This window comes from Schistocerca gregaria, unplaced genomic scaffold, assembly GCF_023897955.1.
Source record: "Schistocerca gregaria isolate iqSchGreg1 unplaced genomic scaffold, iqSchGreg1.2 ptg000281l, whole genome shotgun sequence".
Lineage (NCBI taxonomy): Eukaryota > Metazoa > Arthropoda > Insecta > Orthoptera > Acrididae > Schistocerca > Schistocerca gregaria.
The window spans coordinates 3,330,713-3,352,855 of record NW_026061774.1 but is presented as its reverse complement, the minus strand read 5'-3'; positions in this window follow the sequence as shown (position 1 = coordinate 3,352,855).

Here is a 22,143-nt window from a genome sequence, read left to right as displayed (position 1 = left end):
CTTTTTAGCTGGCTTTGGTGCCTTGGACATGAGCTAGGACCTTAAGATTCTGCATGAAAGGAGGACTAGCAGGCGAGTTGCACGGGAGAATGTGAAAAGTGTTCATATGTAGTAAAAACCTGAGAAATCCGTCCGTTTCCGTCATTTGTTATCGAATCGACTTAAAGCCAAGTCGTCACATTGGCCGCTCTTCTGTCTGAAACGTTTGTACATATCGTCTGCAAAGCTATGTCGCGTGTTGCGGTGTGTGGAGACTCTAAAAGCACTATAGTAGAACACAGATGAAGCTTCTAAGTTGATGTAATAGCCAGTAAGAAGTAGTACATCTCAAGTTCTAGATATCGATTATTGACTTTATAGCTGGCTTTGGTGCCTTGGACATGAGCTAGGACCATAAGATTCTGCATGAAACGAGGACTAGCATGCCGAGTTGCACGAGAGAGTGTGAAAACTGTTCATATGTAGTAAAAACCTGAGAAATCCGTCTGTATTCGTCATTTGTTATCGAATCGACTTAAAGCCAGATCGTCACATTGGCCGCTCTTCTCTCTGAATCGGTTGTACTTATCGTCTGAAAGCTATGTCGCGTGCTGCGGTATGCGGAGACACTAAAAGCACCATAGTAGAACACAGATGAAGCTTCTAAGATGATGTAATAGCCAGTAAGAAGTAGTACAACTCAAGTTCTAGGTATCGATTATTGACTTTTTAGCTGGCTTTGGTGCCTTGGACATGAGCTAGGACCTTAAGATTCTGCATGAAAGGAGGACTTGCAGCCGAGTTGCACGGGAGGATGTGAAAAGTGTTCATATGTAGTAAAAACCTGAGACATCCGTCCGTTTTCGTCATTTGTTATCGAATCGACTTAAAGCCAGATCGTCACATTGGCCGCTCTTCGCTCTGAAACGGTTGTACTTACCGCATGCAAAGATATGTCGCGAGCTGCGTTATGCGGAGACACTAATAGCACCATAGTAGAACACAGATGAAGCTTCTAAGTTGATGTAATAGCCAGTAAGAAGTAGTACAATTCAAGTTTTAGGTATCGATTATTGACTTTTTAGCTGGCTTTGGTGCCTTGGACGTGAGCTAAGACCTTAAGATTCTTCATGAAAGGAGGACTAGCAGCCAAGTTGCACGGGAGAAGGTGAAAAGTGTTCATATGTAGTAAAAACCTGAGAAATCCGTCCGTTTTCGTCATTTGTTACGGAATCAACTTAAAGCCAGGTCATCACATTGGCCGCTCTTCTCTCTGAAACGGTTGTACTTATCGTCTGCAAAGCTGTGTCGCGTGCTGCGGTATGCGGAGACACTAATAGCACCATAGTAGAACACAGATGAAGCTTCTAAGTTGATGTAATAACCAGTAAGAAGTAGTACAATTGAAATTTTAGATATCGATTATTGACTTTTTAGCTGGCTTTTGTGCCTTGGACATGAGCTAGGACCTTAAGATTCAGCATGAAAGGAGGTCTAGCAGCCGAGTAGCAAGGGAGAATGTGAAAAGTGTTCATATGTCGTAAAAACCTGAGAAATCCGTCCGTTTTCGTCATTTGTTATCGAATCGACTGAAAGCCAGATCGTCACATTGGCCGCTCTTCTCTCTGAAACGGTTGTACTTATCGTCTGCAAAGCTGTGTCGCGTGCTGCGGTATGCGGAGACCCTAAAATCACCATAGTAGAACACAGATGAAGCTACTAAGTAGATGTAATAGCCAGTAAGAAGTAGTACAATTCAAGTTTTAGGTATCGATTATTGACTATTTAGCTGGCTTTGGTGCCTTGGACATGAGCTAGGACCTTAAGATTCTGCATGAAAGGAGTACTAGCAGCCGAGTTGAACGGGAGGATGTGAAAAGTCTTCATATGTAGTACAAAACTGAGAAATCCGTCCCTTTTCGTCATTTGTTATCGAATCGACTTAAAGCCTGATCGTCACATTGGCCGCTTTTCTCTCTGAAACGGTTGTACTTATCGTCTGCAAAGCTATGTCGCGTGCTGCGGTATGCGGAGACACTAAAAGCACCATAGTAGAACACAGATGAAGCTTCTAAGATGATGTAATAGCCAGTAAGAATTAGTACAATACCAGTTTTAGGTATCGATTATTGACTTTTTAACTGGCTTTGCTGCCTTGGACATGAGCTAGGACCTTAAGATTCTGCATGAAAGGAGGACTAGCAGCCGAGTTGCATGGGAGAATGTGAAAAGTGTTCATACGTAGTAAAAACCTGAGAAATTCGTTCGTTATCGTCATTTGTTATCGAATCGACTTAAAGCCAGGTCGTCACATTGGCCGCTTTTCTCTCTGAAACGGTTGTACTTATTGTCTGAAAGCTATGTCGCGTGCTGCGGTATGCGGAGACACTAATAGCACCATAGTAGAACACAGATGAAGCTTCTAAGTTGATGTAATAACCAGTAAGAAGTAGTACAATTGAAATTTTAGATATCGATTATTGACTTTTTAGCAGGCTTTTGTGCCTTGGACATGAGCTAGGACCTTAAGATTCTGCATGAAAGGAGGACTAGCAGCCGAGTAGCAAGGGAGAATGTGAAAAGTGTTCATATGTAGTAAAAACCTGAGAAATCCGTCCGTTTTCGTCATTTGTTATCGAATCGACTGAAAGCCAGATCGTCACATTGGCCGCTCTTCTCTCTGAAACGGTTGTACTTATCGTCTGCAAAGCTATGTCGCGTGCTGCGGTATGCGGAGACCCCAAAATCACCATAGTAGAACACAGATGAAGCTTCTAAGTAGATGTAATAGCCAGTAAGAAGTAGTACAATTCAAGTTTTAGGTATCGATTATTGACTTTTTAGCTGGCTTTGGTGCCTTGGACATGAGCTAGGACCTTACGATTCTGCATGAAAGGAGTACTAGCAGCCGAGTTGAATGGGAGGATGTGAAAAGTCTTCATATGTAGTACAAAACTGAGAAATCCGTCCCTTTTCGTCATTTGTTATCGAATCGACTTAAAGTCTCATCGTCACATTGGCCGCTTTTCTCTCTGAAACGCTTGTACTTATCGTCTGAAAGCTATGTCGCGTGCTGCGGTATGCAGAGACACTAAAAGCACCATAGTAGAACACAGATGAAGCTTCTAAGATGATGTAATAGCCAGTAAGAATTAGTACAATAAAAGTTTTAGGCATCGATTATTGACTTTTAGCTGGCTTTGGTGCCTTGGACATGAGCTAGGACCTTACGATTCTGCATGAGAGGAGTACTAGCAGCCGAGTTGAACGGGAGGATGTGAAAAGTCTTCATATGTAGTAAAAACCTGAGAAATCCGTCCGTTTTCGTCATTTGTTATCGAATCGACTTAAAGCCAGATCGTCACATTGGCCGCTTTTCTCTTTGAAACGGTTGTACTTATTGTCTGAAAGCTATGTCGCGTGCTGCGGTATGCGGAGACACTAATAGCACCATAGTAGAACACAGATGAAGCTTCTAAGTTGATGTAATAACCAGTAAGAAGTAGTACAATTGAAATTTTAGATATCGATTATTGACTTTTTAGCTGGCTTTTGTGCCTTGGACATGAGCTAGGACCTTAAGATTCTTCATGAAAGGAGGACTAGCAGCCGAGTAGCAAGGGAGAATGTGAAAAGTGTTCATATGTAGTAAAAACCTGAGAAATCCGTCCGTTTTCGTCATTTGTTATCGAATCGACTGAAAGCCAGATCGTCACATTGGCCGCTCTTCTCTCTGAAACGGTTGTACTTATCGTCTGCAAAGCTATGTCGCGTGCTGCGGTATGCGGAGACCCTAAAATCACCATAGTATAATACAGATGAAGCTTCTAAGTAGATGTAATAGCCAGTAAGAAGTAGTACAATTCAAGTTTTAGGTATCGATTGTTGACATATTAGCTGGCTTTGGTGCCTTGGACATGAGCTAGGACCTTACGATTCTGCATGAAAGGAGTACTAGCAGCCGAGTTGAACGGGAGGATGTGAAAAGTCTTCATATGTAGTACAAAACTGAGAAATCCGTCCCTTTTCGTCATTTGTTATCGAATCGACTTAAAGCCTGATCGTCACATTGGCCGCTTTTCTCTCTGAAACGGTTGTACTTATCGTCTGAAAGCTATGTCGCGTGCTGCGGTATGCGGAGACACTAAAAGCACCATAGTAGAACACAGATGAAGCTTCTAAGATGATGTAATAGCCAGTAAGAATTAGTACAATACCAGTTTTAGGTATAGATTATTGACTTTTTTGCTGGCTTTGCTGCCTTGGACATGAGCTAGGACCTTAAGATTCTGCATGAAAGGAGGACTAGCAGCCGAGTTGCACGGGAGAATATGAAAAGTGTTCATACGTAATAAAAACCTGAGAAATTCGTTCGTTATCGTCATTTGTTATCCAATCGACTCAAAGCCAGGTCGTCACATTGGCCGCTCTTCTCTCTGAAACGGTTGTATTTATCGTCTGAAAGCTATGTCGCGTGCTGCGGTATGCGGAGACACTAAAAGCACCATAGTAGAACACAGATGAAGCTTCTAAGATGATGTAATAGCCAGTAAGAAGTAGCACAATTAAAGTTTTAGGTATAGATTATTGACTTTTTAGCTGGCTTTGGTGCCTCGGACATGAGCTAGGACCTTCAGATTCTGCATGAAAGGAGGACTAGCAGCTGAGTTGCACAGGAGGATGTGAAAAGTGTTCATATGTAGTAAAAACCTGAGAAATCCGTCCGTTTTCGTCATTTGTTATCGAATCGACTTAAAGCCAGATCGTCACATTGGCCGCTTTTCTCTCTGAAACGGTTGTACTTATCGTCTGAAAGCTATGTCGCGTGCTGCGGTATGCGGAGACACTAATAGCACCATAGTAGAACACAGATGAAGCTTCTAAGTTGATGTAATAACCAGTAAGAAGTAGGACAATTGAAATTTTAGATATCGATTATTGACTTTTTAGCTGGCTTTTGTGCCTTGGACATGAGCTAGGACCTTAAGATTCTGCATGAAAGGAGGACTAGCAGCCGAGTAGCAAGGGAGAATGTGAAAAGTGTTCATATGTAGTAAAAACCTGAGAAATCCGTCCGTTTTCGTCATTTGTTATCGAATCGACTGAAAGCCAGATCGTCACATTGGCCGCTCTTCTCTCTGAAACGGTTGTACTTATCGTCTGCAAAGCTATGTCACGTGCTGCGGTATGCGGAGACCCTAAAATCACCATAGTAGAACACAGATGAAGCTTCTAAGTAGATGTAATAGCCAGTAAGAAGTAGTACAATTCAAGTTTTAGGTATCGATTATTGACTTTTTAGCTGGCTTTGGTGCCTTGGACATGAGCTAGGACCTTACGATTCTGCATGAAAGGAGTACTAGCAGCCGAGTTGAACGGGAGGATGTGAAAAGTCTTCATATGTAGTACAAAACTGAGAAATCCGTCCCTTTTCGTCATTTGTTATCGAATCGACTTAAAGCCTGATCGTCACATTGGCCGCTTTTCTCTCTGAAACGGTTGTACTTATCGTCTGCAAAGCTATGTCGCGTGCTGCGGTATGCAGAGACACTAAAAGCACCATAGTAGAACACAGGTGAAGCTTCTAAGATGATGTAATAGCCAGTAAGAATTAGTACAATACCAGTTTTAGGTATCGATTATTGACTTTTTAGCTGGCTTTGCTGCCTTGGACATGAGCTAGGACCTTAAGATTCTGCATGAAAGGAGGACTAGCAGCCGAGTTGCACGGGAGAATGTGAAAAGTGTTCATACGTAGTAAAAACCTGAGAAATTCGTTCGTTATCGTCATTTGTTATCGAATCGACTTAAAGCCAGGTCGTCACATTGGCCGCTCTTCTCTCTGAAACGGTTGTACTTATCGTCTGAAAGCTGTGTCGCGTGCTGCGGTATGCGGAGACACTAAAAGCACCATAGTAGAACACAGATGAAGCTTCTAAGATGATGTAATAGCCAGTAAGAAGTAGTACAATTCAAGATTTAGGCATCGATTATTGACTTTTAGCTGGCTTTGGTGCCTTGGACATGAGCTAGGACCTTACGATTCTGCATGAAAGGAGTACTAGCAGCCGAGTTGAACGGGAGGATGTGAAAAGTCTTCATATGTAGTAAAAACCTGAGAAATCCGTCCGTTTTCGTCATTTGTTATCGAATCGACTTAAAGCCAGATCGTCACATTGGCCGCTTTTCTCTCTGAAACGGTTGTACTTATTGTCTGAAAGCTATGTCGCGTGCTGCGGTATGCGGAGACACTAATAGCACCATAGTAGAACACAGATGAAGCTTCTAAGTTGATGTAATAACCAGTAAGAAGTAGTACAATTGAAATTTTAGATATCGATTATTGACTTTTTAGCTGGCTTTTGTGCCTTGGACATGAGCTAGGACCTTACGATTCTGCATGAAAGGAGTACTAGCAGCCGAGTTGAACGGGAGGATGTGAAAAGTCTTCATATGTAGTACAAAACTGAGAAATCCGTCCCTTTTCGTCATTTGTTATCGAATCGACTTAAAGCCTGATCGTCACATTGGCCGCTTTTCTCTCTGAAACGGTTGTACTTATCGTCTGAAAGCTATGTCGCGTGCTGCGGTATGCGGAGACACTAAAAGCACCATAGTAGAACACAGATGAAGCTTCTAAGATGATGGAATATCCAGTAAGAAGTAGTAAAATTCAAGTTTTAGGTATCGATTATTGACTTTTTAGCTGGCTTTGGTGCCTTGGACATGAGCTAGGACCTTCACATTCTGCATGAAAGGAGGACTAGCAGCTGAGTTGCACAGGAGGATGTGAAAAGTGTTCATATGTAGTAAAAACCTGAGAAATCCGTCCGTTTTCGTCATTTGTTATCGAATCGACTTAAAGCCAGATCGACACATTGGCCGCTCTTCTCTCTGAAACGGTTCTACATATCGTCTGAAAGCTATGTCGCGTGCTGCGGTATGTGGAGACACTAAAATCACCATAGTAGAACACTGATGAAGCTTCTAATTTGATGTAATAGCCAGTAAAAGGTAGTACAATTCAAGTTTTAGGTATCGATTATTGACTTTTTAGCTGGCTTTGGTGCCTTGGACATGAGCTAGGACCTTAAGATTCTGCATTAAAAGAGGACTAGCAGCCGCGTTGCACGGGAGAATGTGAAAAGTGTTCATATGTAGTAAAAACCTGAGAAATCCGTCCGTTTTCGTCTTTTGTTATTGACTCGACTTAAAGCCAGATCGTCACATTGGCCGCTCTTCTCTCTGAAACGGTTGTACTTATCGTCTGAAAGCTACGTCGCGTGCTGCGGTATGCGGAGACACTAAAAGCACCATAGTAGAACACAGATGAAGCTTCAAAGATGATGTAATAGCCAGTAAGGATTAGTACAATACCAGTTTTAGGTATCGATTATTGACTTTTTAGCTGGCTTTGGTGCCTTGGACATGAGCTAGGACCTTAAGATTCTGCATTAAAAGAGGACTAGCAGCCGCGTTGCACGGGAAAATGTGAAAAGTGTTATACGTAGTGAAAACCTGAGAAATCCGTTTGTTATCGTCATTTATTATCGAATCGTCTTCAAGGCAGATCGTCACATTGGCCGCTCTGCTCTCTGAAACGGTTGTACTTATCGTCTGCAAAGCTATGTCGCGTGCTGCGGTATGCGGAGATACTAAAATCACCATCGTAGAACACAGATGAGGTTTCTAAGTTGATGTAATAGCCAGTAAGAAGTAGTACAATTCAAGTTTTAGGTATCGATTATTGACTTTTTAGCTGGCTTTGGTGCCTTGGACATGAGCTAGGACCTTAAGATTCTGCATGAAAGGAGGACTAGCAGCCGAGTTGCACGAGAGAGTGTGAAAAGTGTTCATATGTAGTAAAAACCTGAGAAATCCGTCCGTTTTCGTCATTTGTTATCGAATCGACTTAAAGCCAGATCGTCACATTGGCCGCTCTTCTCTCTGAAACAGTTGTACTTATCGTCTGAAAGCTATGTCGCGTGCTGCGGTATGCGGAGACACTAAAAGCACCATAGTAGAACACAGATGAAGCTTCTAAGATGATGTAATAGCCAGTAAGATGTAGTACAATTCAAGTTTTAGGTATCGATTATTGACTTTTTAGCTGGCTTTGGTGCCTTGGACATTAGCTACGACCTTAAGATTCTGCATGAAAGGAGGACTAGCAGCTGAGTTGCAAGGGAGAATGTGAAAAGTGTTCATATGTAGTAAAAACCAGAGAAATCCGTCCGTTTTCATCATTTGTTATCGAATCGACTTAAAGCCAGATCGTCACATTGGCCGCTCTTCTCTCTGAAACAGTTGTACTTATCGTCTGAAAGCTATGTCGCGTGCTGCGGTATGCGGAGACACTAAAATCACCATAGTAGAACACAGATGAAGCTTCTAAGTTGATGTAATAGCCAGTAAGAAGTAGTACAATTCAAGTTTTAGGTATCGATTATTGACTTTTAGCTGGCTTTGGTGCTTTGGACATGAGCTAGGACTTTAAGATTCTGCATGAAAGGAGGACTAGCAGCCGAGTTGATCGGGAAAATGTGAAAAGTGTTCATATGTAGTAAAAACCTGAGAAATCCGTCCGTTTTCGTCATTTGTTATCGAATCGACTTAAAGCCAGATCGTCACATTGGCCGCTCTTCTCTCTGAAACGGTTGTACTTATCGTCTGAAAGCTATGTCGCGTGCTGCGGTATGCGGAGACACTAAAAGCACCATAGTACAACACAGATGAAGCTTCTAAGATGATGTAATAGCCAGTAAGAATTAGTACAATACCAGTTTTAGGTATCGATTATTGACTTTTTAGCTGGCTTTGGTGCCTTGGACATGAGCTAGAACCTTAAGATTCTGCATGAAAGGAGTACTAACAGCCGAATTGCACGCGAGATTGTGAAAAGTGTTCATATGTAGTAAAAACCTGAGAAATCCGTCCGTTTTCGTCATTTGTTATCGAATCGACTTAAAGCCAGATCGTCACATTAGCTGCTCTTCTCTCTGAAACGGTTGTACTTATCGTCTGAAAGCTATGTCGCGTGCTGCGGTATGCGGAGACACTAAAAGCACCATTGTAGAACACAGATGAAGCTTCTAAGTTGATGTAATAACCAGTAAGAAGTAGTACAATTCAAGTTTTAAGTGTCGATTATTGACTTTTTAGCTGGCTTTGGTGCCTTGGACATGAGCTAGGACCTTAAGATTCTGCATGAAAGGAGGACTAGCAGGCGAGTTGCACGGGAGAATGTGAAAAGTGTTCATATGTAGTAAAAACCTGAGAAATCCGTCCGTTTCCGTCATTTGTTATCGAATCGACTTAAAGCCAGGTAGTCACATTGGCCGCTCTTCTGTCTGAAACGGTTGTACATACCGTCTGCAAAGCTATGTCGCATGTTGCGGTGTGTTGAGACTCTAAAAGCACCATAGTAGAACACAGATGAACCTTCTAAGTTGATGTAATAGCCAGTAAGAAGTAGTACATCTCAAGTTCTAGATATCGATTATTGACTTTTTAGCTGGCTTTGGTGCCTTGGACATGAGCTAGGACCCTAAGAATCTGCATGAGAGGAGGACTAGCAGCCAAGTTGCACGAGAGAATGTGAAAAGTGCTCATATGTAGTAAAAACCTGAGAGATCCGTTCGCCATCGTCATTTGTTATCGAATCGACTTAAAGCCAGATCGTCACATTTTCCGCTCTACTCTCTGAAACGGTTGTACTTATCGTCTGCAAAGCTATGTCTCGTTGCTGCGGTATGAGGAGACACTAAAGGCACCATAGTAGAACACAGATCAAGCTTCTAGTTTGACGTATTAGCCAGTAAGAAGTAGTACAATTCAAGTTTTACTTATCGATTATTGACTTTCAGCTGGCTTTGGTGCCTTGGACATGAGCTAGGACCTTAAGATTCTGTATGAAAGGAGGACTAGCAGCCGAGTTGCACGGGAGAATGTGAAAAGTGTTCATATGTGGTAAAAACCTGAGAAATCCGTGGGTTTGCGTCATTTGTTATCGAATCGACTTAAAGCCAGATCGTCACATTGCCCGCTCTCCTCTCTGAAACGGTTGTACTTATCGTCTGCAAAGCTATGTCGCGTGCTGCGGTATGCAGGGACACTAAATGCACCATAGTAGAACACAGTTGAAGCTTCTAAGTTGATGTAATAGCCAGTAAGAAGTAGTACAATTCAAGTTTTAGGTATCGATTATTGACTTTGTAGCTGGCTTTGGTGCCTTGGACATGAGCTAGGACCTTAAGATTCTGCATGAAAGGAGGACTAGCAGCCGAGTTGCACGGGAGAATGTGAAAAGTGTTCATGTGTAGTAAAAACCTGAAAAATCCATACGTTTTCGTCATTGGTTATCGATTCGTCTTAAAGCCAGATCGTCACATTGGCTGCTCTTTTCTCTGAAACGGTTGTACTTATCGTCTGCAAAGCTATGTCGCGTGCTGCGGTATATGGAGACACTAAAAGCACCATAGTAGAACACAGATGAAGCTTCTAAGTTGACGTAATAGCTAGTAAGAGGTAGTACAATTCAAGTTTTATGTATCGATTATTGACTTTTTAGCTGGCTTTGGTGCCTTGGACATGAGCTAGGACCTTAAGATTCTGCATGAAAGGAGGACTAGCAGCCGAGTTGCACGGGAGAATGTGAAAAGTGTTCATATGTAGTAAAAACCTGAGAAATCGGTCCATTTTCCTCATTTGTTATCGAATCGACTTAAAACCGGATCGTGACATTGGCCGCTCTTCTCTCTGAAACGGTTGTACTTATCGTCTGCAAAGCTGTGTCGCGTGCTGCGGTATGCGGAGACACTAAAAGCACCATAGTAGAACACAGATGAAGGTTCTAAGTTGATGTAATAGCTAGTAAGAAGTAGTACAATTGGAATTTTAGATATCGATTATTGACTTTTTAGCTGGCTTTGGTGCCTTGGACATGAGCTAGGACCTTAAGATTCTTCATGAAAGGAGGACTAGCAGCCGAGTTGCACGGGAGAATGTGAAAAGTGTTCATATGTAGTAAAAACCTGAGAAGTCCGTCCGTTTTGTCATTTGTTATCGAATCGACTTAAAGCCAGATCGTCACATTGGCCGCTCTTCTCTCCGAAACGGTTGTACTTATCGTCTGAAAGCTATGTCGCGTGCTGCGGTATGCGGAGACACTAAAAGCACCATAGTAGAACACAGATGAAGCTTCTAAGATGATGTAATAGCCAGTAAGAATTAGTACAACACCAGTTTTAGGTATCGATTATTGACTTTTAGCTGGCTTTGGTGCCTTGGACATGAGCTAGGACCTTAAGATTCTGCATGAAAGGAGGACTAGCAGCCGAGTTGCACGGGAGAATGTGAAAAGTTTTCATATGTAGTAAAAACCTGAGAAATCGGTCCATCTTCGTCATTTGTTATCGTATCGACTTAAAACCGGATCGTGACATTGGCCGCTCTTCTCTCTGAAACGGTTGTACTTATCGTCTGCAAAACTATGTCGCGTGCTGCGGTATGCGGAGACACTAAATGCACCATAGTAGAACACAGATGAAGCTTCTAAGTTGATGTAATAGCCAGTAAGAATTAGTACAATACCAGTTTTAGGTATCGATTATTGACTTTTAGCTGGCTTTGGTGCCTTGGACATGAGCTAGGACCTTAAGATTCTGCATGAAAGGAGGGCTAGCAGCTGAGTTGCACGGGAGAATGTGAAAAGTGTTCATATGTAGTAAAAACCTGAGAAATTCGTCCGTTTTCGTCATTTGTTATGGAATCGACTTAAAGCCAGATCGTCACATTGTCCGCTCTCCTCTCTGAAACGGTTATACTTATCGTCTGCAAAGCTATGTCGCGTGCTGCGGTATGCAGAGACACTAAATGCACCATAGTAGAACACAGATGAAGCTTCTAAGTTGATGTAACAGCCAGTAAGAAGTAGCACAATTCAAGATTTAGGTATCGATTATTGACTTTGTAGCTGGCTTTGGTGCCTTGGACTAGAGCTAGGACCTTAATATTCTGCATGAAAGAAGGACTAGCAGCCGAGTTGTACGGGAGAATGTGAAAAGAGTTCATATGTAGTAAAAACCTGAGAAATCCATACGTTTTCGTCATTGGTTTTCGATTCGTCTTAAAGCCAGATCGTCACATTGGCTGCTCTTTTCTCTGAAACGGTTGTACTTATCGTCTGCAAAGCTATGCCGCGTGCTGCGGTATGTGGAGACACTAAAAGCACCATAGTAGAACACAGATGAAGCTTCTAAGTTGACGTAATAGCTAGTAAGAGGTAGTACAATTCAAGTTTTAAGTATCGATTATTGACTTTTTAGCTGGCTTTGGTGCCTTGGACATGAGCTAGGACCTTAAGATTCTGCATGAAAGGAGGACTAGCAGCCGAGTTGCACGGGAGAATGTGAAAAGTTTTCATATGTAGTAAAAACCTGAGAAATCGGTACATTTTCGTCATTTGTTATCGAATCGACTTAAAACCGGATCGTGACATTGGCCGCTCTTCTCTTTGAAACGGTTGTACTTATCGTCTGCAAAACTATGTCGCGTGCTGCGGTATGCGGAGACACTAAAAGCACCATAGTAGAACACAGATGTAGCTTCTAAGTTGATGTAATAGCTAGTAAGAAGTAGTACAATTAGAATTTTAGATATCGATTATTGACTTTTTAGCTGGCTTTGGTGCCTTGGACATGAGCTAGGACCTTAAGATTCTGCATGAAAGGAGGACTAGCAGCCGAGTTGCACGGGAGAATGTGAAAAGTGTTCATATGTAGTAAAAACCTGAGAAGTCCGTCCGTTTTGTCATTTGTTATCGAATCGACTTAAAGCCAGATTGTCACATTGGCCGCTCTTCCCTCTGACGCTGTTGTAATTATTGTCTGCAATGCTATGTCGCGTGCTGCGGTATGCGGAGACACTTAAGGCACCATAGTAGAACACAGATGAAGCTTCTACGTCGATGTAATAGCCAGTAAGAGGTAGTACAATTCAAGTTTTAGGTATCGATTATTGACTTTTTAGCTGGCTTTGGTGCCTTGGACATGAGCTAGGACCATAAGATTCAGCATGAAAGGAGGACTAGCAGCCGAATTGCACGCGAGATTGTGAAAAGTGTTCATATGTAGTAAAAACCTGAGAAATCCGTCCGTATTCGTCATTTGTTATGGAATCTACTTAAAGCCAGATCGTCACATTGGCCGCTCTTCTCTCTGAAACGGTTGTACTTATCGTCTGAAAGCTATGTCGCGTGCTGCGGTATGCGGAGACACTAAAAGCACCATAGTAGAACACAGATGAAGCTTCTAAGATGATGTAATAGCCAGTAAGAAGTAGTACAATTCAAGTTTTAGGTATCGATTATTGACTTTTTAGCTGGCTTTGGTGCATTGGACGTGAGCTAGGACCTTAAGATTCTGCATGAAAGGAGGACTAGCAGCCGAGTTGCACGGGAGAATGTGAAAAGTGTTCATATGTGGTAAAAACCTGAGAAATCCGTCGGTTTTCGTCATTTGTTATCGAATCGACCTTAAAGCCAGATCGTCACATTGCCCGCTCTTCTCTCCGAAACGGTTGTATTTATCGTCTGAAAGCTATGTCGCGTGCTGCGGTATGCGGAGACACTAAAAGCACCATAGTAGAACACAGATGAAGCTTCTAAGATGATGTAATAGCCAGTAAGAATTAGTACAATACCAGTTTTAGGTATCGATTATTGACTTTTAGCTGGCTTTGGTGCCTTGGACATGAGCTAGGACCTTAAGATTCTGCATGAAAGGAGGGCTAGCAGCTGAGTTGCACGGGAGAATGTGAAAAGTGTTCATATGTAGTAAAAACCAGGGAAATCCGTCCGTGTTCGACATTTGTTATGGAATCGACTTAAAGCCAGATCGTCACATTGGCCGCTCTCCTCTCTGAAACGGTTTTACTTATCGTCGGCAAAGCTATGTCGCGTGCTGCGGTATGCAGAGACACTAAATGCACAATAGTAGAACACAGATGAAGCTTCTAAGTTGATGTAATAGCCAGTAAGAAGTAGTACAATTCAAGTTCTAGGTATCGATTATTGACTTTGTAGCTGGCTTTGGTGCCTTGGACATGAGCTAGGACCTTAAGATTCTGCATGAAAGAAGGACTAGCAGCCGAGTTGTACGGGAGAATGTGAAAAGTGTTCATATGTAGTAAAAACCTGAGAAATCCATACGTTTTCGTCATTGGTTATCGATTCGTCTTAAAGCCAGATCGTCACATTGGCTGCTCTTTTCTCTGAAACGGTTGTACTTATCGTCTGCAAAGCTATGTCGCGTGCTGCGGAATGTGGAGACACTAAAAGCACCATAGTAGAACACAGATGAAGCTTCTAAGTAGACGTAATAGCTAGTAAGAGGTAGCACAATTCAAGTTTTAAGTATCGATTATTGACATTTTAGCTGGCTTTGGTGCCTTGGACATGAGCTAGGACCTTAAGATTCTGCATGAAAGGAGGACTAGCAGCCGAGTTGCACGGGAGAATGTGAAAAGTTTTCATATGTAGTAAAAACCTGAGAAATCGGTCCATTTTCGTCATTTGTTATCGAATCGACTTAAAACCGGATCGTGACTTTGGCCGCTCTTCTCTCTGAAACGGTTGTACTTATCGTCTGCAAAGCTATGTCGCGTGCTGCGGTATGCGGAGACACTAAAAGCACCGTAGTAGGACACAGATGAAGCTTCTAAGTTGATGTAATAGCTAGTAAGAAGTAGTACAATTGGAATTTTAGATATCGATTATTGACTTTTTAGCTGGCTTTGGTGCCTTGGACATGAGCTAGGACCTTAAGATTCTGCATGAAAGGAGGACTAGCAGCCGAGTTGCACGGGAGAATGTGAAAAGTGTTCATATGTAGTAAAAACCTGAGAAATCCGTCCGTATTCGTCATTTGTTATGGAATCTACTTAAAGACAGATCGTCACATTGGCCGCTCTTCTCTCTGAAACGGTTGCACTTATCGTCTGCAAAGCTATGTCGCGTGCTGCGGTATGTGGAGACACTAAAAGCACCATTGGAGAACACAGATGAAGCTTCTAAGATGATGTAATAGCCAGTAAGAATTAGTACAACTCAAGTTTTAGGTATCGATTATTGACTTTTTAGCTGGCTTTGGTGCCTTGGACATGAGCTAGGACTTTAAGATTCTGCATGAAAGGAGGACTAGCAGCCGAATTGCACGGGAGAATGTGAAAAGTGTTCATAAGTAGTAAAAACCTGAGAAATCCGTCCGTTTTCGTCATTTGTTATCGAATCGACTTAATGCCAGATCGTCACATTGGCCGCTCTTCTCTCTGAAACGGTTGTACTTATCGTCTGCAAAGCTATGTCGCGTGCTGCGGTATGCGGAGACACTAAAAGCACCATAGTAGAACACAGATGAAGCTTCTAAGATGATGTAATAGCCAGTAAGAACTAGTACAATTCAAGTTTTAGGTATCGATTATTGACTTTTAAGCTGGCTTTGGTGCATTGGACGTGAGCTAGGACCTTAAGATTCTGCATGAAAGGAGGACTAGCAGCCGAGTTGCACGGGAGAATGTCAAAAGTGTTCATATGTAGTAAAAACCTGAGAAATCCGTCCGTTATCGTCATTTGTTATCGAATCGACTTAAAGCCACATCGTCACATTGGCCGCTCTTCTCTCTGAAACGGTTGTACTTATCGTCTGAAAGCTATGTCGCGTGCTGCGGTTTTCGGAAACACTAAAAGCACCATAGTAGAACACAGATGAAGCTTCTAATATGATGTAATAGAGAGTAAGAAGTAGTACAATTCAAGTTTTAGGTATCGATTATTGACTTTTTAGCTGGCTTTGGTGCCTTGGACATGAGCTACGACCTTACGAATCTGCATGAGAGGAGGACTAGCAAAAAAGTTGCACGGGAGAATGTGAAATGTGTTAATATGTAGTTTTAACCTGAGAAATCCGTCCGTTTTCGTCTTTTGTTATCGAATCGACTTAAAGCCAGATCGTCACATTGTCCGCCCTTCATTCTGAAACGGTTGTACTTATCGTATGCAAAGCTATGTCGTGTGCTGCGGTATGCGGAGACACTAAAAATACCATAGTAAAACACGGATGAAGCTTATAAGTTGATGTAATAGCCAGTAAGAAGTAGTACAATTCAAGTTTTACTTATCGATTATTGACTTTCAGCTGGCTTTGGTGCCTTGGACATGAGCTAGGACCTTAAGATTCTGCATGAAAGGAGGACTAGCAGCCGAGTTGCACGGGAGAATGTGAAAAGTGTTCATATGTAGTAAAAACCTGAGAGATCCGTTCGCTATCGTCATTTGTTAACGAATCGACTTAAAGCCAGATCGTCACATTGGCCGCTCTCCTCTCTGAAACGGTTGTACTTATCGTCTGCAAAGCTATGTCGCGTGCTGCGGTATGCAGAGACACTAAATGCACCATAGTAGAACACAGATGAAGGTTCTAAGTTGATGTAATAGCTAGTAAGTAGTAGTACAATTGGAATTTTAGATATTGATTATTGACTTTTTAGCTGGCTTTGGTGCCTTGGACATGAGCTAGGACCTTAAGATTCTTCATGAAAGGAGGAATAGCAGCCGAGTTGCACGGGAGAATGTGAAAAGTGTTCATATGTAGTAAAAACCTGAGAAGTCCGTCCGTTTTGTCATTTGTTATCGAATCGACTTAAAGCCAGATCGTCACATTGGCCGCTCTTCTCTCCGAAACGGTTGTACTTATCGTCTGAAAGCTATGTCGCGTGCTGCGGTATGCGGAGACACTAAAAGCACCATAGTAGAACACAGATGAAGCTTCTAAGATGATGTAACAGCCAGTAAGAAGTAGTACAATTCAAGATTTAGGTATCGATTATTGACTTTGTAGCTGGCTTTGGTGCCTTGGACTAGAGCTAGGACCTTAATATTCTGCATGAAAGAAGGACTAGCAGCCGAGTTGTACGGGAGAATGTGAAAAGTGTTCATATGTAGTAAAAACCTGAGAAATCCATACGTTTTCGTCATTGGTTATCGATTCGTCTTAAAGCCAGATCGTCACATTGGCTGCTCTTTTCTCTGAAACGGTTGTACTTATCGTCTGCAAAGCTATGCCGCGTGCTGCGGTATGTGGAGACACTAAAAGCACCATAGTAGAACACAGATGAAGCTTCTAAGTTGACGTAATAGCTAGTAAGAGGTAGTACAATTCAAGTTTTAAGTATCGATTATTGACTTTTTAGCTGGCTTTGGTGCCTTGGACATGAGCTAGGACCTTAAGATTCTGCATGAAAGGAGGACTAGCAGCCGAGTTGCACGGGAGAATGTGAAAAGTGTTCATATGTAGTAAAAACCTGAGAAGTCCGTCCGTTTTGTCATTTGTTATCGAATCGACTTAAAGCCAGATTGTCACATTGGCCGCTCTTCCCTGTGACGCTGTTGTAATTATCGTCTGCAATGCTATGTCGCGTGCTGCGGTATGCGGAGACACTTAAGGCACCATAGTAGAACACAGATGAAGCTTCTACGTCGATGTAATAGCCAGTAAGAGGTAGTACAATTCAAGTTTTAGGTATCGATTATTGACTTTTTAGCTGGCTTTGGTGCCTTGGACATGAGCTAGGACCATAAGATTCAGCATGAAAGGAGGACTAGCAGCCGAATTGCACGGGAGAATGTGAAAAGTGTTCATATGTAGTAAAAACCTGAGAAATCCGTCCGTTTTCGTCATTTGTTATCGAATCGACTTAATGCCAGATCGTCACATTGGCCGCTCTTCTCTCTGAAACGGTTGTACTTATCGTCTGCAAAGCTATGTCGCGTGCTGCGGTATGCGGAGACACTAAAAGCACCATAGTTGAACACAGATGAAGCTTCTAAGTTGACGTAATAGCTAGTAAGAGGTAGTACAATTCAAGTTTGAAGTATCGATTATTGACATTTTAGCTGGCTTTGGTGCCTTGGACATGAGCTAGGACCTTAAGATTCTGCATGAAAGGAGGACTAGCAGCCGAGTTGCACGGGAGAATGTGAAAAGTTTTCATATGTAGTAAAAACCTGAGAAATCGGTCCATTTTCGTCATTTGTTATCGAATCGACTTAAAACCGGATCATGACTTTGGCCGCTCTTCCTTCTGAAACGGTTGTACTTATCGTCTGCAAAGCTATGTCGCGTGCTGCGGTATGTGGAGACACTAAAAGCACCATAGTAGAACACATATGAAGCTTCTAAGTTGATGTAATAGCTAGTAAGAGGTAGTACAATTCAAGTTTTAGGTATCGATTATTGACTTTATAGCTGGCTTTGGTGCCTTGGACATGAGCTAGGACCTTAAGATTTTGCATGAAAGGAGGACTAGCAGCCGAGTTGCACGGGAGGATGTGAAAAGTTTTCATATGTAGTAAAAACCTGAGAAATCCGTCCATTTTCGTAATATGTAATCGAATCGACTTAAAACCGGATCGTGACATTGGCCGCTCTTCTCTCTGAAACGGTTGTACTTATCGTCTGCAAAGCTATGTCGCGTGCTGCGGTATGCGGAGACACTAAAAGCACCATAGTAGAACACAGATGAAGCTTCTAATTTGATGTAATAGAGAGTAAGAAGTAGTACAATTCAAGTTTTAGTTATCGATTATTGACTTTTTAGCTGGCTTTGGTGCCTTGGACATGAGCTATGAATTTACGAATCTGCATGAGAGGAGGACTAGCAGAAAAGTTGCACGGGAGAATGTGAAATGTGTTAATATGTAGTTTTAACCTGAGAAATCCGTCCGTTTTCGTCTTTTGTTATCGAATCGACTTAAAGCCAGATCGTCACATTGGCCGCTCTTCTCTCTGAAACAGTTGTACTTATCGTCTGAAAGCTATGTCGCGTGCTGCGGTATGCGGAGACACTAAAATCACCATAGTAGAACACAGATGAAGCTTCTAAGTTGATGTAATAGCCAGTAAGAAGTAGTACAATTCAAGTTTTAGGTATCGATTATTGACTTTTAGCTGGCTTTGGTGCTTTGGACATGAGCTAGGACTTTAAGATTCTGCATGAAAGGAGGACTAGCAGCCGAGTTGATCGGGAAAATGTGAAAAGTGTTCATATGTAGTAAAAACCTGAGAAATCCGTCCGTTTTCGTCATTTGTTATCGAATCGACTTAAAGCCAGATCGTCACATTGGCCGCTCTTCTCTCTGAAACGGTTGTACTTATCGTCGGAAAGCTATGTCGCGTGCTGCGGTATGCGGAGACACTAAAAGCACCATAGTACAACACAGATGAAGCTTCTAAGATGATGTAATAGCCAGTAAGAATTAGTACAATACCAGTTTTAGGTATCGATTATTGACTTTTTAGCTGGCTTTGGTGCCTTGGACATGAGCTAGAACCTTAAGATTCTGCATGAAAGGAGTACTAACAGCCGAATTGCACGCGAGATTGTGAAAAGTGTTCATATGTAGTAAAAACCTGAGAAATCCGTCCGTTTTCGTCATTTGTTATCGAATCGACTTAAAGCCAGATCGTCACATTAGCTGCTCTTCTCTCTGAAACGGTTGTACTTATCGTCTGAAAGCTATGTCGCGTGCTGCGGTATGCGGAGACACTAAAAGCACCATTGTAGAACACAGATGAAGCTTCTAAGTTGATGTAATAACCAGTAAGAAGTAGTACAATTCAAGTTTTAAGTGTCGATTATTGACTTTTTAGCTGGCTTTGGTGCCTTGGACATGAGCTAGGACCTTAAGATTCTGCATGAAAGGAGGACTAGCAGGCGAGTTGCACGGGAGAATGTGAAAAGTGTTCATATGTAGTAAAAACCTGAGAAATCCGTCCGTTTCCGTCATTTGTTATCGAATCGACTTAAAGCCAGGTAGTCACATTGGCCGCTCTTCTGTCTGAAACGGTTGTACATACCGTCTGCAAAGCTATGTCGCATGTTGCGGTGTGTTGAGACTCTAAAAGCACCATAGTAGAACACAGATGAACCTTCTAAGTTGATGTAATAGCCAGTAAGAAGTAGTACATCTCAAGTTCTAGATATCGATTATTGACTTTTTAGCTGGCTTTGGTGCCTTGGACATGAGCTAGGACCCTAAGAATCTGCATGAGAGGAGGACTAGCAGCCAAGTTGCACGAGAGAATGTGAAAAGTGCTCATATGTAGTAAAAACCTGAGAGATCCGTTCGCCATCGTCATTTGTTATCGAATCGACTTAAAGCCAGATCGTCACATTTTCCGCTCTACTCTCTGAAACGGTTGTACTTATCGTCTGCAAAGCTATGTCTCGTTGCTGCGGTATGAGGAGACACTAAAGGCACCATAGTAGAACACAGATCAAGCTTCTAGTTTGACGTATTAGCCAGTAAGAAGTAGTACAATTCAAGTTTTACTTATCGATTATTGACTTTCAGCTGGCTTTGGTGCCTTGGACATGAGCTAGGACCTTAAGATTCTGTATGAAAGGAGGACTAGCAGCCGAGTTGCACGGGAGAATGTGAAAAGCGTTCATATGTGGTAAAAACCTGAGAAATCCGTGGGTTTGCGTCATTTGTTATCGAATCGACTTAAAGCCAGATCGTCACATTGCCCGCTCTCCTCTCTGAAACGGTTGTACTTATCGTCTGCAAAGCTATGTCGCGTGCTGCGGTAAGCAGGGACACTAAATGCACCATAGTAGAACACAGTTGAAGCTTCTAAGTTGATGTAATAGCCAGTAAGAAGTAGTACAATTCAAGTTTTAGGTATAGATTATTGACTTTGTAGCTGCCTTTGGTGCCTTGGACATGAGCTAGGACCTTAAGATTCTGCATGAAAGGAGGACTAGCAGCCGAGTTGCACGGGAGAATGTGAAAAGTGTTCATGTGTAGTAAAAACCTGAAAAATCCATACGTTTTCGTCATTGGTTATCGATTCGTCTTAAAGCCAGATCGTCACATTGGCTGCTCTTTTCTCTGAAACGGTTGTACTTATCGTCTGCAAAGCTATGTCGCGTGCTGCGGTATATGGAGACACTAAAAGCACCATAGTAGAACACAGATGAAGCTTCTAAGTTGACGTAATAGCTAGTAAGAGGTAGTACAATTCAAGTTTTAAGTATCGATTATTGACTTTTTAGCTGGCTTTGGTGCCTTGGACATGAGCTAGGACCTTAAGATTCTGCATGAAAGGAGGACTAGCAGCCGAGTTGCACGGGAGAATGTGAAAAGTGTTCATATGTAGTAAAAACCTGAGAAATCGGTCCATTTTCCTCATTTGTTATCGAATCGACTTAAAACCGGATCGTGACATTGGCCGCTCTTCTCTCTGAAACGGTTGTACTTATCGTCTGCAAAGCTATGTCGCGTGCTGCGGTATGCGGAGACACTAAAAGCACCATAGTAGAACACAGATGAAGGTTCTAAGTTGATGTAATAGCTAGTAAGAAGTAGTACAATTGGAATTTTAGATATCGATTATTGACTTTTTAGCTGGCTTTGGTGCCTTGGACATGAGCTAGGACCTTAAGATTCTTCATGAAAGGAGGACTAGCAGCCGAGTTGCACGGGAGAATGTGAAAAGTGTTCATATGTAGTAAAAACCTGAGAAGTCCGTCCGTTTTGTCATTTGTTATCGAATCGACTTAAAGCCAGATCGTCACATTGGCCGCTCTTCTCTCCGAAACGGTTGTACTTATCGTCTGAAAGCTATGTCGCGTGCTGCGGTATGCGGAGACACTAAAAGCACCATAGTAGAACACAGATGAAGCTTCTAAGATGATGTAATAGCCAGTAAGAATTAGTACAACACCAGTTTTAGGTATCGATTATTGACTTTTAGCTGGCTTTGGTGCCTTGGACATGAGCTAGGACCTTAAGATTCTGCATGAAAGGAGGACTAGCAGCCGAGTTGCACGGGAGAATGTGAAAAGTTTTCATATGTAGTAAAAACCTGAGAAATCGGTCCATCTTCGTCATTTGTTATCGTATCGACTTAAAACCGGATCGTGACATTGGCCGCTCTTCTCTCTGAAACGGTTGTACTTATCGTCTGCAAAACTATGTCGCGTGCTGCGGTATGCGGAGACACTAAATGCACCATAGTAGAACACAGATGAAGCTTCTAAGTTGATGTAATAGCCAGTAAGAATTAGTACAATACCAGTTTTAGGTATCGATTATTGACTTTT